Source organism: Pongo pygmaeus, chromosome 6 (assembly GCF_028885625.2).
Source record: "Pongo pygmaeus isolate AG05252 chromosome 6, NHGRI_mPonPyg2-v2.0_pri, whole genome shotgun sequence".
Lineage (NCBI taxonomy): Eukaryota > Metazoa > Chordata > Mammalia > Primates > Hominidae > Pongo > Pongo pygmaeus.
This window is the reverse complement of record NC_072379.2, coordinates 133,779,854-133,796,146: the sequence shown is the minus strand read 5'-3', so window position 1 is coordinate 133,796,146 and position 16,293 is coordinate 133,779,854. Positions and strand designations below refer to the sequence as shown.

Below are 16,293 nucleotides of genomic sequence, written 5' to 3'. Positions count from 1 at the left end.
TGCCTCTCCCCACCCTACCCTCCCATGCAAACACAACTTACAGCCAAGCCAAACTCCTGAATCCTGCAATAATTTCACCCTCATTTCTGCCTCTGGGCCTTTGTCTCTGGCTTCTTGCCGCCCATAACCTGAAGTGCCCTCCATTCCTGCAAATCCCATATATTTTTCTAGAGTCCAGCTCAAGTCCTATCTTTATCCCAGAACCACCCTCCCTTTCAGCTTCTACAGCAATTATTGGCCTTGTTCTTGGTGATCAATACTATATGGGCTTGTTGTTCAAATGTTTTATACCATCACTTTCTCTTGACCAAGTCTGAAGCTGCTCAGTGTCAAGGCCTACATCTCCTCTGACATCCCCTCACAGTGCTGAGTACTTTGCTATGCAGTTATTTATGAATGGAAATATTTGCTGAGTTGAACTCATTGAAAAGCTGAAGAATTCTGGCCTGAGACTCCAAGTTCCGAATAATGTTGCAGCTCTGATCCTTTGTGCTGTTTGCCCCATATTCTTATTTCACTTCTTCTGGGCACATTATAGAATTGTGCTTGCCCCTTGTGGTCATCTGGGGCCAAGAGGCTAATTCTGGCCAATGAGTTTTGAGCAGAAGTATCATGTCACTTCTGGGGTAGACTTGCCAATAGGAGACCCTCCAAAGATCTCTTTTCTCTCCATCATGGTTGGTAAGATTTCCAAACAGTCATTGTCAGTAGGGGTTGCTAAACATGGATGACAGTGATGTGGACTAGAAACCCTTGCCTATCCAGGGTTAGTGACAAAGCATGAGTGAGAAACACACGTTCATTTTGACATCGCTGAGATTTTGGCTGTTTCTGACACCAGCATAACCTAGCTTATCATGACTGACAGAGCCGTGGCCAGCTCTGACATTAGGTTGTACTTGTCTCTGTTTCTAAGCAAGTACTTGCTCAGATTCCTGATTTCCTATTTCCCTTCTGAGATCTCTAGTTTAGAAACAGGGATAGGTAGGTTAACCAGAACACGGTTTGCAGGTAGAGCATCGGGGAGTGGAAGTGACTCATATTTCACTTCCTTATGGGCCCATCTCTTTACTCCAATGAGCCATAAAGCTGCCACTAACTGTAGCAGTGTTCGTGTGTTATGGGATCATTCATTTATATCAGGCATGACAAACTCACATAGTTTAAAGGACCAAAGAGGTAACTATTTGGGGAGTGGTAGCTTATGGGAAAATGGAGAACATATGCATCCCTGCATCCCTATGAGCATTCAGACTCAAAATTTGAAAAAAATGCTTGTATTAGTCTATTCTCACACTGCTAGTAAAGACATACCTGAGACTGGGTAATTTATAAAGGAAAGATGTCTAATTGAATCACAGTTCCACGTGGCTGGGAGGCCTCACAATCATGGTGGAAGGTGAATGAGGAGCAAAGGGACGTCTTACATGGCAGCAGGCAAGAGAGAGCATGTGTGGGGGAAATCCCCTTTATAAAACCATCAGATCTTGTGAGACTTATTCACTATCATGAGAACAACACAGGGAAAAACCCACTCCCAAGATTCAATTACTTCCCACCTGGTCCCTCCCACGACACATGAGGAATATTACAATTCAAGGTGAGATTTGAGTGAATACACAAAGCCAAACCACATCAATGGTGGACAAGGGAAGCACACTTGCAGGGCAGCATGGGCCCCGGGTTGCTCTCTTTCATTGATGGCTGACCATGTGTCATGTTAGGCACTGTGAGGAGGTGCAAGACTGAACCCACAAGCAATCCCATATAGCTTTCATTCTAGATGGATAAGTTGATTTATTTAGACAACAGTTATGTAGCACTTACTATGTACCAAGCACAGTTCTAAGAACTGAGATAATATCAATTCAAATCCTTGTGACAATCCTTATTATTTCCATTTTACAGATGAAAAGACAGAGGCCCAGAGAAGGTGAGTCATTGGCCCAAGGTCACATAGCTAGTAAGTGGTAGAGCTGGGGTCTACATCCAGGCAACTCAGCCCCAGATTGTGTGCTTTTAATCACAACACTCTGTTACATCTCACAAGACCTGTAAATGGATAATACAAAGTAGACTGTAGCAAGGACCTCAATGATGAAATGATCACGTGATTGCCTGGAAGGATTTATGTTCTTCTACAAATGCTCTTACTAGGAGCTGTTTCCTGTCAGCAGGAGGCCTTGGCCTGCTTGATGTTAGGTTCCGTTCATATTTGATGTTTATTAATGAAGTAAAAATGAATCTTCTGTTTATGTTCACTTGTGCCTTGGCAAACTGATTTATTATTTCACTTAAGTGGGGTTCACTTTAGAAAATAAGCTGAATTTGTCTTAAAGCCTTAAAAAAATAAATGATCACATTTCACACTTTGACCATTTCTTTGCTTTGCTCACTTAATTAGCTTTAGACATGATGCTAAATCACCTCAGTTTATCTGTGTCAGTTTTAGGGCAGGTCCAGGTTTTGTGGGACCTGAAGATTATTTGAGAGGCCTTCTTGGAAAACCAGAATACAATAATAAATGTAAAAAGTTAGGCATGGGGGTGTTGAGGCAGGGACCTCTCCCCGTGAGAGGCCCTGCGGCTTAAACTCTACTGACTTCACGGTAAATTGGCTTCTGGTCTCTCATCTTTGATTCTCATGAGCATTTCATAAAAATATCACAGCACCCTTATTTTGCTTTTAAATTCAATTACTATCAGCTCTCCATATCCATGGGTTCTGCATCCATAGATTCAATCAAACAGGGATAGAAAAATTTTTTTTAAAAAAAACCAATGCAATTTAAAAAACCACACAACAATAAAAAATATAACAGGAAATACAGTATAACAGTGATTTACATAGCATTTACATTTTATTAGGTGTTAGAGATGACTTAAAGTATATGAGAGGATATGCATAGATTATATGCAAATACTATGCCATTGTGTATCAGGGAATTGAGCATCAATATATTTTGGTATCCTCGGGAGTCCTGAAACCAATCCCCTATGGATACAGAGGAAGGAGCATACTTGGAACTACATTATAGTCTGCTTTTAACAACATTCTATACAAAAGTTAGAATCTAGGAAACAAATAATGTAGGGGGCAATTATGCATTACCCTTCAAGTGATTTGCAGAAAAGTAGATTTACAGATATAGCCAGTGCATGCCTGTGTTTTGCCTATAAATGGCATAATAAAGTATGATAGGTGGATGAGAGGGCAGAGAAATTTAAAATATTATGACCCTTTGCCGAGACAAAGCCAATGAAAAATATATACAGTATCAGAAATCACAATTTACGTCACTGAACACGTCATTGGATTCACAAAATTTTCCATTGCATTTAATTTTAAAAAAGCCCATTTTATGGTAAGGAATACTAGAATTGCAAACGTAACACAGAACTAATATGGCACGTGAGATGGAGAAGGTCCAGTCCAGTGATATCTGTAGAATGAATGAATTAATGAGTGACTGAATATGCATGTTTAAGGAAGGTGCTAATGGTGGTCACAGGCTTCCCTCATCAACCCCAACTTATAGTTGCATTTTAAAATTTATAAACCATTAGCCAATAATGGGAGACAGAGAGATTCCTGGAGTCTCTCATAATAAAAAATGTCTTTATAATTATAATTTTGTAATTCTGTGTGAAATCAGATTCAAAATCATGGTATCATATACTTATGGGAGGAATTCTTTGAGGAACTTGGAGAAAATACTCCTAGAAGAGCTTCTTCCTTAGGGCCCAACATGAATGCAATATGTTTGCATTCATTCCCGTCTGCATCCTGTGGATATGATAAAATGCTTTCCCCCAAACTCAGGACGCCCCATTCCATGATATATCATATTTGGTCATTAAAGAACAGGATTCAATATTAACGTTGGCCTTCTTTACTGCTCTTTAGCAAAGTGTTTTCAGCCAAATATATTAAACTAGTCAACTGTTCTTTTCCCCTGTCAGTAAAACAGCCAGCATCCTGAAATCACAGCTCATTTGTACCACATTGGCGTGAATATTCAGACTTCATTTGTCTCTAGCTCTTAGAGGCTGGTGTTAGAGTATGTGATGGACATTTTGTTTTGAATTAGCAAAAGGGAGGAGGAAAGAAAAAAATCCAAGTTATAAGTTTGGGCTAAAATATGTTTCAGGGAATGCAGCTCTGCCTTTTCCTCTAGGAAACGTCTATTAAAAAAAATCCAGATTTAATTTGGCATTAAGTTGAGCCTGGGATACAGAGAATAGTAGGAAGGAAAATGTCTTAGGGTTTTTTTTTTCCCCTAGACTGTTTGTTCTGCTTAAGTCCTATTTGAGTACTGTTGCACGGCGTGGTATGAGATGTTCACAACTTAATCTTGTTAGGCATCCTAAAGCAGAGTTCAGAAGCAGTTTGAGTCTGTGTCCTGTAACTGTACAAATCCTATTAGAGTTGGAACCTTAGGAAAGGCTTGATAGTTTTTGGTTCAAAGCTAAATAGCACAAACATTCTTTTCTCTACTTGTGTACTCACTTGCGCTTATGGGAAAAAAGCCTGAAAAGGAGTTCTAGACAAGAGCTCCTGGCACCGTTGTGTGTTTTTCTCCCTGCTGTGTCCACCTTCTCAGCACAGTCTTTCTCTGTCAATGGTCACGCCAGGCAGAAAGGTGTGTTTTCGTGGAGGTGCCTCTTAAGACCAGGTGCAATTCCCTGGCCGGGGAAACACATTTATTTGGGCAAGGTTACTAAAGCTGCACATGGTGGTGTTGGAATGTCCTCTACCCTCTTTACTATGAAGGTTTCCAGAATGCTGGGAGTCCCGTGGGACCTGTGACCTCGTGTCCCCTCAATCCTTAACCACATCTGGACTATGCCCAGGCTCATTGTGGATTTTTCTTCTCATATCTCATGACAAGGACCCTGAGAGTGGTCTCCTTGAGAGGAGACTCCCAGGGAAGGGAGTGGATTCCAGAACTTCTCCCATATGAGCCTAGTTCTACAGCCACTACCAAAAACCCACAGGAAGGAATCTTAGTTTAAGAAAGATCCCTTCAGATCCTACTATAAAAAGCTTGGGCCCACCTGAACCAAAGGAGACTAAGGACTTCGTCAGGGTTTCCAGGGAGGCTCATTCTGCAAAACTCAAGAAAAGAAGAATAAAATAAAAACCCAAGCTTCTCTTTCCACTCCATCTGGAGCTTCAACTGACTTCAAAAATACTGGCCCACAGTGGTTATAAAATCTCCCATTCGAAAACAAGGGCAAAGCCTTCGAAGTGCTTACAACTCAAAGCACTTCTTTTACATGCTCTTAGGCAAATGATCTTTCCCTCCAAGCCCATGAGCTGACTGAAATTAATGAAACACAGTTGGGAGGCACCTATGTTGGCCACTGGCCATCATTCATTGGAACACCCCAACTAGACCATTCATGGATTGCAAAGGGTTTCCTCTTGCTTTCAACATTTCTCATTTGATATAAATAGTAATTTGCATAAAATCACTGACCCAAGTGTCACTGACACTTTGGGCACCTTCAAGAAAATGGGCGTCTTTTTCCTGGCTGCTCCAAGAACACAAAGAGGAAAGTGTGGAAGTGGGTTCTTGAAGAAAGCTGGTATCTCAATATACATTTAAAACAATTGGATGAAGTAGGGGAATAAAGAAATGCAGGAGGTGGCTTCCGGATCTCTGATAGCCTCTTCTGCTAATAATCAGAAAATCACCCTGAAGATGAAGCATTTCTACTAAGGAAGGAGAACTAAGGGAGAGAGAAGAAAAATAAAGTAAAGCAAGGAGAGAACTTAAAGGAAAAGAAATAACACTTTGGAAAATAAAAGAGAGATGAATAAATACCTTTACCCCTTTTATTGGCATCATGCTAGCAGAGCAAATTAGGGAAATTCAGCCCAGGGGTAAATATGGCTCCATGAGAAATGACATTTGATGGTGAGGCCTAGAGAGAGGAGGCTGGTAATGACTGTCAGGGGCCATGGCCTGGCCCCTCTACTCTCTGGTCTGGCAGGGAAACCCTAAAATACTGCCAAAACTTATTCTGGGGAACAGGTGGAGTGGGACAATCAGCAGGGGACAACGGACAAAGGAGGGAGTTCAGGGCAAAAGAGGCACAGCCCTCCACCCCTATCTGGGGCCTTTACTGACTAAACAAGATGATGCTCTGTGACCACTGCGTCACAGCCACCTGACCCTGAAAACGACCTGCCCCTGTCTCTTTGATCATTAAGGATTCTCATCCAGGCCTCCCCTCCTGTCCATTCTGATCAGCTCTGATTGGCTGATGAAGAAAATGGGCCCAAAGGAAGTTTGTCTAAGATTCTCTGAGCAGGCAGCAGGGGAGATGGACAGTGACCATAGGTGGAGTTAGCTAGAAGGGGGCAAAGGTGGGTAGGAGAAGGCTCACAGGAATGGTTTGGGGCATAGCCCCCAAAAGACAGGACAGAGAAGGAACAAAATAGGTCCAAAAACACTAGGGGAGAAAAAATAGACACACACATTAGCTCATCTACATGTTCTCACACAGCTTCATTGGAAGTATTGTGTAGTGTTCTTCCTCTTGGACGGGTCCTTCTCCTGTTATCTACCAGGAAAAATTTCCATATACAATTTCTGATGGAATCTTTAAGCCACTGCTCCTCTCTCTCTACACAGTCTCCCTTGGTGGCCTCATCCATTGACACACTGCTGCTTCCTGCCTGTAGGCCGTGACTGTGAACATCTCTGGTTCTCACCTGACCTTCAGACCTGCATATGCATTGTTTTCTAGACACATGCCCTTGCATGTCCCACAGGCTTCAAACTCAGTAAGTCCCTCTTGGATCCCCGAACAGTTTTCTCATGGAAAGGCCACCTTAACTGGGGCATGCTCATGCTATTTACTGTTTCCTACCTCTGGGAGAAAGGTAACTCTCCTGCTATTAGTCAATCACACCTTTCTTTCAATCTTTCTCCTCAGCCTTAACTTATTTCTACCTGTCTTGGGGGGCGGGAAGTGAGGAGAAAGCATCTTTAATACTCATCATTTGGAGACAGTCTTAAAGCATATAAATTGTAGGTTCAGAGGCTGCATCTAATCCTCTTTCCATTCATTCATTCATTCATTTAATAAATATTACAAAATGTCTACTGTATACAAAACCTCCTCTAGTGCTATGAGAGATGTAAAAGGCACACTCTCTGTTTTCAGAATTTATAGAATGTCATAGGGAAATGAGAGCTGTACCCAAATGACTATAATGCACTCTAGGAACTGCAGATGCTCTGAGAGTAATGTAATCGCTAAAGGAGTTCAGGAGGGGAGAAACAGAGGGAAGCCCATGTGCAATAAACAAAAAATCAGCATATTAGACAGAGAAAATGATGGTGGCAGCATTATGGGCTGAAGGGTATTTCCCCCAAATTCATACGTTGAAATCCTAACTTTCAGGACCTCAGAATGTAACCGCATTTGGAGATGAGTTCTTCAAAGAGTGATTAAGTTAAAATGAGATCTTTAGGGTGGGCCTAATCCAATATGACTGGTGTTTTTACAAGAAGAGGAAATTTGGGCACAGAGAGAAAGACACCAGACAGGTGTGTGCCCGGAGAGACGACCATGTGAAGACACAGGGAGAAGGTGGCTATCTGCAAGGAGGGCCTTGAGAAATCCACCATGCCAACACCTTGATCTCAGACTTCTACCCTCCAGAATGGTGAGAAAAGAAATCTCTGTTGTTTAAGCCATCCAGTCTGTGGATTTTCACTATGGTAGCCTGAGAAAACTTGCATGGGGGCAACAGATAGAATCTTGAAACAACAGTTGCCTGAGTGGTGTGCTGAACTCTTGAAGAACTTTTCTACCTACTGGAGCCAAGCTCAGCAAAACTGTGAATGAGTGAAATGCCCTTTGGTTTCTCCATCCTCTAAAGTGGAAATCCCCTCTTTCACCTCCCTAGGTGGTCCTTGTTCTGGTAGAAGTTTTCCTCCCAGGTGAGAGAGATTTGTTGAAAGTGAGGGGTACTTAGTGCTCCAGAGATTACCAGTGTTTGCACAAAGGTGAGCTTATTCACCTTGGAAGGCTGACTCATGTTGTCTTTATTGATTCAAGTCACTAGCATTTTTCACAGGAAGTGAAGACTTCATGATTGATCCAGGACTGTTTTGCGAAAGATATTACATTGCAGGAAACATTTAAAAATAAAGCAAAAAAAATCAGATTACAAAACAGGGTAAAAGACTTGGTAGATCCTTCAAAACTTGATAGATTCTAACTGATTAATTGGTAAGTAAAGTAGGAGGGCCACAGCAGAAAAACTGTTTTCTCACAGTGCATCTTTAGATCTAAGAATTTAGAATATCAGGCACAAAGGCTGTGTAATTCCTAAGAGCAGAGACCAAAGTATTAATAAAACGTAAACTTTACTCACAGGTCAGCAATCAGATGTCTGAGCCTTCTGGTTGATCACCAATCCCTGTGGAATTTGATTTGATGATCTTGAAATGTTCCAGTGATACCTGGAATAAAAGGAGGATGGAAACATAATTAAGTTGAATGAATTTTAGTTAATACAGACTATATATTTTCAAATATCATTTCTTCCTCAAGTACTGTTGTTAGTTAGAATCTAAAGGGAGAAATAAGGCAGGGGTAGAAATAGCTATTGTGCATTTGTATTTTAAGGAAAATACACTTATCGCAGAGTCCATCCATTTATTCTGAATAAATTATTCTGGAGAAGGAGGCATAGTTAAGACAAGCCCGGGGACAGTATCTAATTGCCAAGTTTCTTTTTCACTGCTCCCAATCCCCTCAGTAATTTTATTTCAAAATTTGATAATGAATAAAGGGAAACTGAAGGAAGAAAATGTTATAAGTGGAAAACTTTTTTGGTCTGTAGTGTCTATGTATGTCCATGAACTATCTTGTTAGTGAGACAAAGACAGAAAGGCTTTCAAGAGAAAACAAAAAATGAATGGCAGAGTCACTAACAGTGGAGTTTGTCTTCAGATAATATCTTTCCTTTCTATTTTCAGATTTAGGGTCTAAGGGCCAGAGAGTTGCTAAAGCTCTTACTCCCTGTCTTAAGATCTTTCTCTCCCATCAGTTACCTTGCAACTTCAAATAGATGCCTGGGTGAACCATTTCTCCCTTGAGCCCTTTAAGCCATAGCTTTTAATGCAGTGCCCGACACACAGATGCTGGCTGCCCTGGCTCAGAAGCAGTTGCCAAAGGTCTCTGCAGGGAAAGCTGAGTCTAGACCGGAGGTAGTAAGGAAGGAAAAGGCCCAAGATGAAGGAAGACAGGAAGGGAGCTGGGCCCTGTTAGGCAAATGAGCCTGTCTTCCTCCCTGAGTCCCCATTGCAGCCAGTGGCAAACAGCCAGGCACTAGTTATTGCTCCTTTGATTTAACCATCTCCTCGGGCATGGGGAGAAATGAGTTTTATATGAAAACATTTACTATAGGAGAACCAAGGTGTAAGAAAAAGAAAGAAGTAATTTCTTCCCTCTTGATCAGATTTCTAGTCCCCTAAGATAGCGATTTTCTTAGAACCCTCAGGAAACCTCTAGCTAAAGTCATTCAGTAGCATGAAAAACTGTAACTAGCACCTTTCTAGATTAAACAAATAGAAAAACATTGCTAGCATATATTTACAGGAGATGGTTAATATCCTAATTTAAAATTTCTACTGCAAGTATTCTCAGAAAGACGGCATTTTCCAAATGGATACTAAGAGGCTGGTGGTGGGGGAAGAGGGGAGGGTGAGATGATAACTTATTTCAACAGAGAATCATTGCAAAGGTTAAATTAGGGATCCTTTACAAAAGTAATTGTAAATAACTAACAAGAAGACCCAGATTTTCATTAATTTAAAATTTTATCTTACATGGTTGAATTAGGGTCTCTGATTTCAACATTACCATTTTTATAAAACAATTCCTCTGTGACTTTTTCATAATATGATTTGCTTTCATTATGGAAATAATAATAATAACTATTGTTTGTTAAGTATTTTTCAGTGATAGGCCCCGTGCTAAGCACATTGCACACATTATTTCATTTGATGACTGTAACAACCTTGTAAAATACATATTCTTTTTTTATTTTTTTATTTTATTATTATTATACTTTAAGTTTTAGGGTACATGTGCACAATGTACAGGTTTGTTACATATGTATACATGTGCCATGTTGGTGTGCTGCACCCATTAACTCGTCATTTAGCATTGGGTATATCTCCTAATGCTATCCCTCCCCCCATACATATTCTTATCTTAGGATAAGCACTGAGAAGTTTCTTGGCTGAAGTCATTTGCCTGAATTCACCCAGCTAGTGGTGAGGCCAGTATTCAAAGTCAGGGCCTGACCAACCGTGCTGGGTGTATTTGGTGGATACAGGAGCCTGTTTGCTGGTTCACTGAGTGAGTCCTCTGCTTCAGGACACGGCACACGGTGATGCACAAGGGCTCTGCTTCCATGGAGCTTATACTCTGCTGGAGTTCAGACAACACACATTTCTGATAGTGACTGAGCAAATAAAAAACAGCAGGGTGTAAAGAGGTCCACTGAGGGTCCCTGGAGGTTGGATGGTGAGGGATAGTCTCTCTGAAAAGGAGACATCTAGGCTAAAAACACATTTCTAGGAAGAAGCCCCCCATGTAAAGATCTGAAGGAAGCATGTTCCAGGCAGAGCCCTTGAGAAGCCTGGTGTGAGGCTTTTATGAGATGGCTGTGTGCTCTGGGATCATGAAACTCTTCCAAGTTACTCAGTCCATGTGGCATTCAGGCTCATATGTCTGTTTGTAGAGTACACAATGCTGAAAGATGTGCTGGACACAGGGTCTTACCAAAAAACTATCCCCACAGGGCTGCCTTTGCTGGAAAGCATGAGGATCTGTCCCTGCCCAGAGATGAAAGTGCCAAAGAAGCACATGATCACCTTTGTATCCAGTGCCCAGAGGGATGGAGGTTCCCCACTCCCTTTTTTGCTAGGTAGACTTCAAGAGAGCTGTGTTTTACAGGCTTGCACGAGCTCCTTTCATACATTAGAGGATAAGGCAGATCATTTCTTAATAACAGAAAAATGAAAAGCTACAGGACATAATCCTTAAAATGGGAAAGGAATGGCAAGTAGCTATTTCAATCATAGTTGGCAGGAAGTCACATAATCTGTGGGGATGGAAATTAAAATAAAATATTTAAAAATAGATCGATGGGTTTTAGTTAGAATGAGCCAGTAATAATAACACATTATTAATTGTCTCTGCTCTACATTTATAGTTAAACATGGGAGCTAGGAGTATGTTAGAAGAAAAGAAATATATGATCTTAGGGAATTTGGGTCATTTAAATAAATACTAACAAGTGAACTGACCTCATAGAAGTCATTTAATCACTCAATTTCTTCAGCTATAAAATGAAGCATTTGGAATAGATTTGCCACAGTACTCAATTCAGGTGATTTATTTCTACCATCTTTCCATGAAAAAAATGTATTGTGTATGTGAATGACCTTGATATCATTTTGAATAAAATAAGTTCAACCAAGTTCCCCCTTTTCAGCATCTAACAGGGTGCTCAGAGAAGAGTATTGCTTTTCAAGTCCACCTATCCTGACTCCTTCTCTATTATTTCTAAGAGATGAGTGCATTTTATAACTCTAAGAGAAATGATAATATATTACATAATAATATCTATAATTTATTGAATACCTACTATTTGCAAGGTATTTGATATCTGTTCTTTCATTTAATCTTCATGAGAAAACTGTGAAACTAGTTGTTTTTTATTATCCCCACTTGGAAGTAAGATTCGTTGTCACACAGTTAATAAATGACAAGTTAGAATTAAAACCCAGGTTTGTTTTATTCCAAAGCTCCTTCCATGACAGGATACATGGAGCAGCCATAGCTGCCAACACTGACATTTTCTTTTACCTTTTTGAGTTCCATACAACATTTTTCTTTAAATGTTTTGGAGGAGATTGTTGATGAGTTTGTGGAATGTAGCCAGACTGACGTAGGTATTTGCCTCAATGGAATAGCTTGTGGCAGTCCAGTGCTTTCATTGAGAATAACTAGAAACTCTGGATAATATTCCACAAAACCAAAATTAATTTGGAGGCATCCCAGAGCTGCTGTGGTAACCAGGACTACAGGGGCCAACATCTTAGAGAGAAGGAAGGCCTGGAAAAGTAATCTTACATTCAGTGATTTCCCCCTCAAGGAATTTGGCATACTTTAGATACAAAGGACAAGAAGATACAAGAGAGAAACTAAGTAGAACATTTCTGAGAAGCAGAGCAGTCTTCTCAGCCTTGTGGAGCTGAGGAGAAAAAACTTTAAGTGCAAGAGGGAAGGACCATTCTGGGGTGACAGAACTGCGCTATATCTTATTCATGGTGATTGTTATTTAACTATATGCACTTGTCAAAACTTGCAGAACTGTACACTGAAAAGAGTAAATTTTACTGTGTGTAAATTACGCTGTGATAAATGTCTTGGGATACAACCTTAGTTAGGACCCTTGGAGAGTTCAGCCACGGAGAGGGAGCAAACCAGAGGTTGAAGGAGTCATGCAAAATGGAAGATGAGTTGTAGATCAGCTCAGCCCCCTGTTTAACTGAAGAGAACTTTCCCAACTCTATCAAAACAACCAGAAGATAAGACAATCCCTATCTGCAGAAAAGTAACATCATCCCGCACCTAAATGAATATCTATATGGAAAAAGGAAAATCAAAACCTGACCTCTATTTAGCATCATTCCCCCAAATTCTTTCAGATTGATTGTGGATCTACATGTGAAAACTTACACATTTGCGCTTTCAGGAAAAAAAAATTCCCATGATTTTGGGATAGGCAAAGATTTTGTAAACGGGACATAAAAATTAAAAACTTGTGTTGCACATGGACACAGGAAGGGGAACATCACACTTCAGGGACTGTTGTGGGTTGGGGGGAGGGGGGAGGGATAACACTGGGAGATATACCTAATGCTAGATGACGAGTTGGTGGGTGCAGTGCACCAGCATGGCACATGTATACATATGTAACTTACCTGCACATTGGGCACATGTACCATAAAACCTAAAGTACAATAATAATAATAATAATAATAATAATTACAATAAAAGAAAAAAAAAAAAAACTTGTGTTGCATTAAAACTAAAAACCATAAAAAGAGTGGAGATGCAAGCCATAGATTGAGAAAATATTAGCAATATGGATGACAAAGAACTTGCATCCAGAATATATATAAAAATTTCCACACATCAAAAAGAAAAAGATGGATGATCTAATAGAGAAATGAGTAATGATTTCAACGGGCATTTCACAAAAGAGGATATTTAAAATTGCCAACAACTAAAAAATAAATTAGCCAGGTATGGTGGTGCATGCCTGTAGTCTCAGCTACCTGGGAGGCTAAGGTGGGAGGATCTCTTGAGCCAGGGAAGTCAAGGCTACAGTAAGCCATGATCATGACACTGCACTCCAGCCTGGGGACAGAGAGAGACCTTGTCTCAAAACAAAAAAAGACAAAAAGGTCAACAAGCATATGAAAAAGTGCTCAATCTCATTAATCGTTAGAAAAATTCAAATGGAAACTTATGATGAACTAAAACTACATACCACTAGAATAGCTAAAATTTAAAAGACATAAATCAAAATGTTGGTGAGCAACTGAAATGCTCATGCACTGCTGTGGGAATATAAATTGGCAAAATCACTTGGGAAAAAGATTTGGCAGCATATGCTAAAGCTGAATATTTGTATACCCTGTGACCCAAAGATCTTATTCATAGGCGTATATACAACAAAAATCCATGCATATATTCACCAGAAGACATGAACTTGAATGTTTGTAGAAGTACTATTAATAATAGCCGTGAAAAGGAAATAACCTCAATGTCTATCAACAGCAAAATGGATAAATTGTGGGAGGCAAACAATGAAACCCTATATAGGAATTAGAATGATCTAAGTTTTGCTGAGGCAATGAATCTCAGAGTCATAATGTAAACAACACAACAAAAATTACTATATGATTTCATTAATATAAAAACTGAAGCCCAGACAAAATTAATACTTCATGTTGGAAATCAGAATAATGATTATCATGAGGCAGTGGCTGGGTGGGGGAAGGCATGATTCTGAAGGGACATTTAGGGTGCTTCTGAATGCAAGTAGTATTCTGTTTTGTGATCTGGATGCTGACTACTCAGTTGTGTTCATTCTGTGAAAGTCCATCACTCTGTACAATTATAAATTGTGCACTTCTCTATATGTTACACATCATTAAAAAGATTATTTTTAGAACATGTGAACAGAAAAAGATGAAGCTTTAGTCTGAAAAGATGACAACTCCAGGGAATTTATGAGCTCAAAATATATAAAATCAGGAAAGTTCACTATCTCTGGTCATGTATTGTACCAGTAGGAAAATGAAATAATAAAAAGAAAGACAAACAATGAGAGAAAACAATAAGATAATACAAATCAATGTACTCTGCAGGGGGAGAATTGTAGTTGGGAAGGCTGGGATCAATTTGGCCAGTTATTTCTAAATTAAAAGTCAACACTGGATTACTTACCAATGACTTAGTGAACTTTCCATATATATTTTTTGGCTTACCATATCTTAGAAGGGAAATATTGAATGTTTTTGCAAGTGGCCCATACCAAGGCAATCCAAATACAGGGACTACTTATCATCTTAAGAATGCCATGAAATTTCACCATCCATCCAGCCCTTTGCTTAGTATACACTGTTTCTCGTCCTCACTTTTAACCACCCACCTTCCCCAAATTATTTCTTGTAGCTCTTTTGTGCATCAAGCCCTTGCACAATGTTTCCTCTTTATTTCTTAAAATTGTATGTTTCCATTTCAGATTTTGCCTATGTATCTTGAACAAATTCATCTATAGTATGCTTGTATTTTAGTGTATAGGTTTATGTCTGTATGAGAATCTCTTGATTTTTATGGGATATGTTTTCTGTGTTATTAGGAATTATGCATATGGAAATGTATACAAATATTTGTATAAATGAGTAGATAAGAGGGACAAGATGTATTAATATGATAATATGTTAGGAATTTAGCTACCAAACAGGCTAAAGTGGGAAATTAAGGAAATTGTTCTTATAATTAAAGAAAAAGTCAATTATTCAGTGAAAGTCAGAATTTTTGTGGCATTCTGTAGCAAACAGATTTATTGGATAGCAGACAAAGCTTTAAATCATTCAGTTGGATTGAACATAGATCTTTCCCATTAAAACAGCATGGAATTGTAAGACTGACTATAGGGTCACATAGAACTCTACACTTAATAACCTAAGAGAAGCTCTTTAACAAAGATAACTAACAGATGTCAGCTACTTCAATTTTAAAATGAGGATAGTGATTACTAACTTGAAGGGTTTTTTCCTTCTTCCATTGTACTTGGTTAATGCCTCTATGGTAGCATTGCATGAGTATGGGCTTCCCAATGGTAAGGGCGTGGTCTTATCAATCACTCCCTACCAAGCATTTAGTATGTTCTCTGGCATATATCATATGCTTCATAAAAGTCTGTTGTTGGCCGGGTGCATTGGCTCACACCTGTAATCCCAGCACTTTGGGAGGCCGAGGCAGGCAGATCACAAGGTCAGGAATTTGAGACCAGTCTGGCCAACACAGTGAAACCCCATCTCTACTAAAAATCAAAAAAAAAAAAAAAAATTAGCCAGTGTGGTGGTGTGTGCCTGTAATCCCAGCTACTCAGGAGGCTGAGGCAGGAGAATCGCGTGAACCCAGGAGACGGAGGTTGCAATGAGCCGAGATCGTGCCATTGCACTCCAGCTTGGGTGACAGTGCAAGACTCCGTCTCAGAAAAAAAAAAAAAGAACGAAAGAAAAAAGTCTGCTGTTGAGTGATGATTGAGCTAACATATAAAGTACCTAGTATTGAACTTAGCATGCCATTGACCCTTGTTTAATATTATCAGCTTCTTTCTCTGCCTTCTTTGTCATTCTGCATCTAGAGAGTAGAATGGCTCAATTCTTAGTTTATTTCTATGCCGTCAGGTCCCAAGACTAGCAAGCTACCCAGGAAAATTTTGCTGAGTTCTTCTTAAAATTTTATGGAGTGCAAAGGATATAGCTTAGATGTATGTTCTCAGAGAAGCCAATGTTGTAAAACTATGAAAAAAAAAAGGTCTTATCCTGTTCTATGATAGTACAAAAGATGGGCTTTGATATCTTAAAATGGTGCCTAATCACTGCAGCCTTTTCTCCTTTCTCTTGGACAATCATTTAATGAAGAGTAATCTGCGATGCTATTTGCA

The 16,293-nt window shown here is 39.7% G+C and overlaps 1 protein-coding gene across 22 annotated transcripts in view; it reads right to left on the bottom strand.

Moving 5' to 3' along the window:
* CALD1 (caldesmon 1) overlaps positions 1–16,293 on the bottom strand; it is a 229,233-nt gene that overhangs the window by 121,365 nt on the left and 91,575 nt on the right. For all 22 annotated transcript variants that reach the window (XM_063667822.1, XM_063667842.1, XM_063667845.1 and 19 more), the window contains one exon: positions 8,398–8,485. The gene's annotated coding sequence lies outside the window, so the exon portion shown is untranslated. The remainder of the gene's footprint in view (positions 1–8,397; positions 8,486–16,293) is intronic.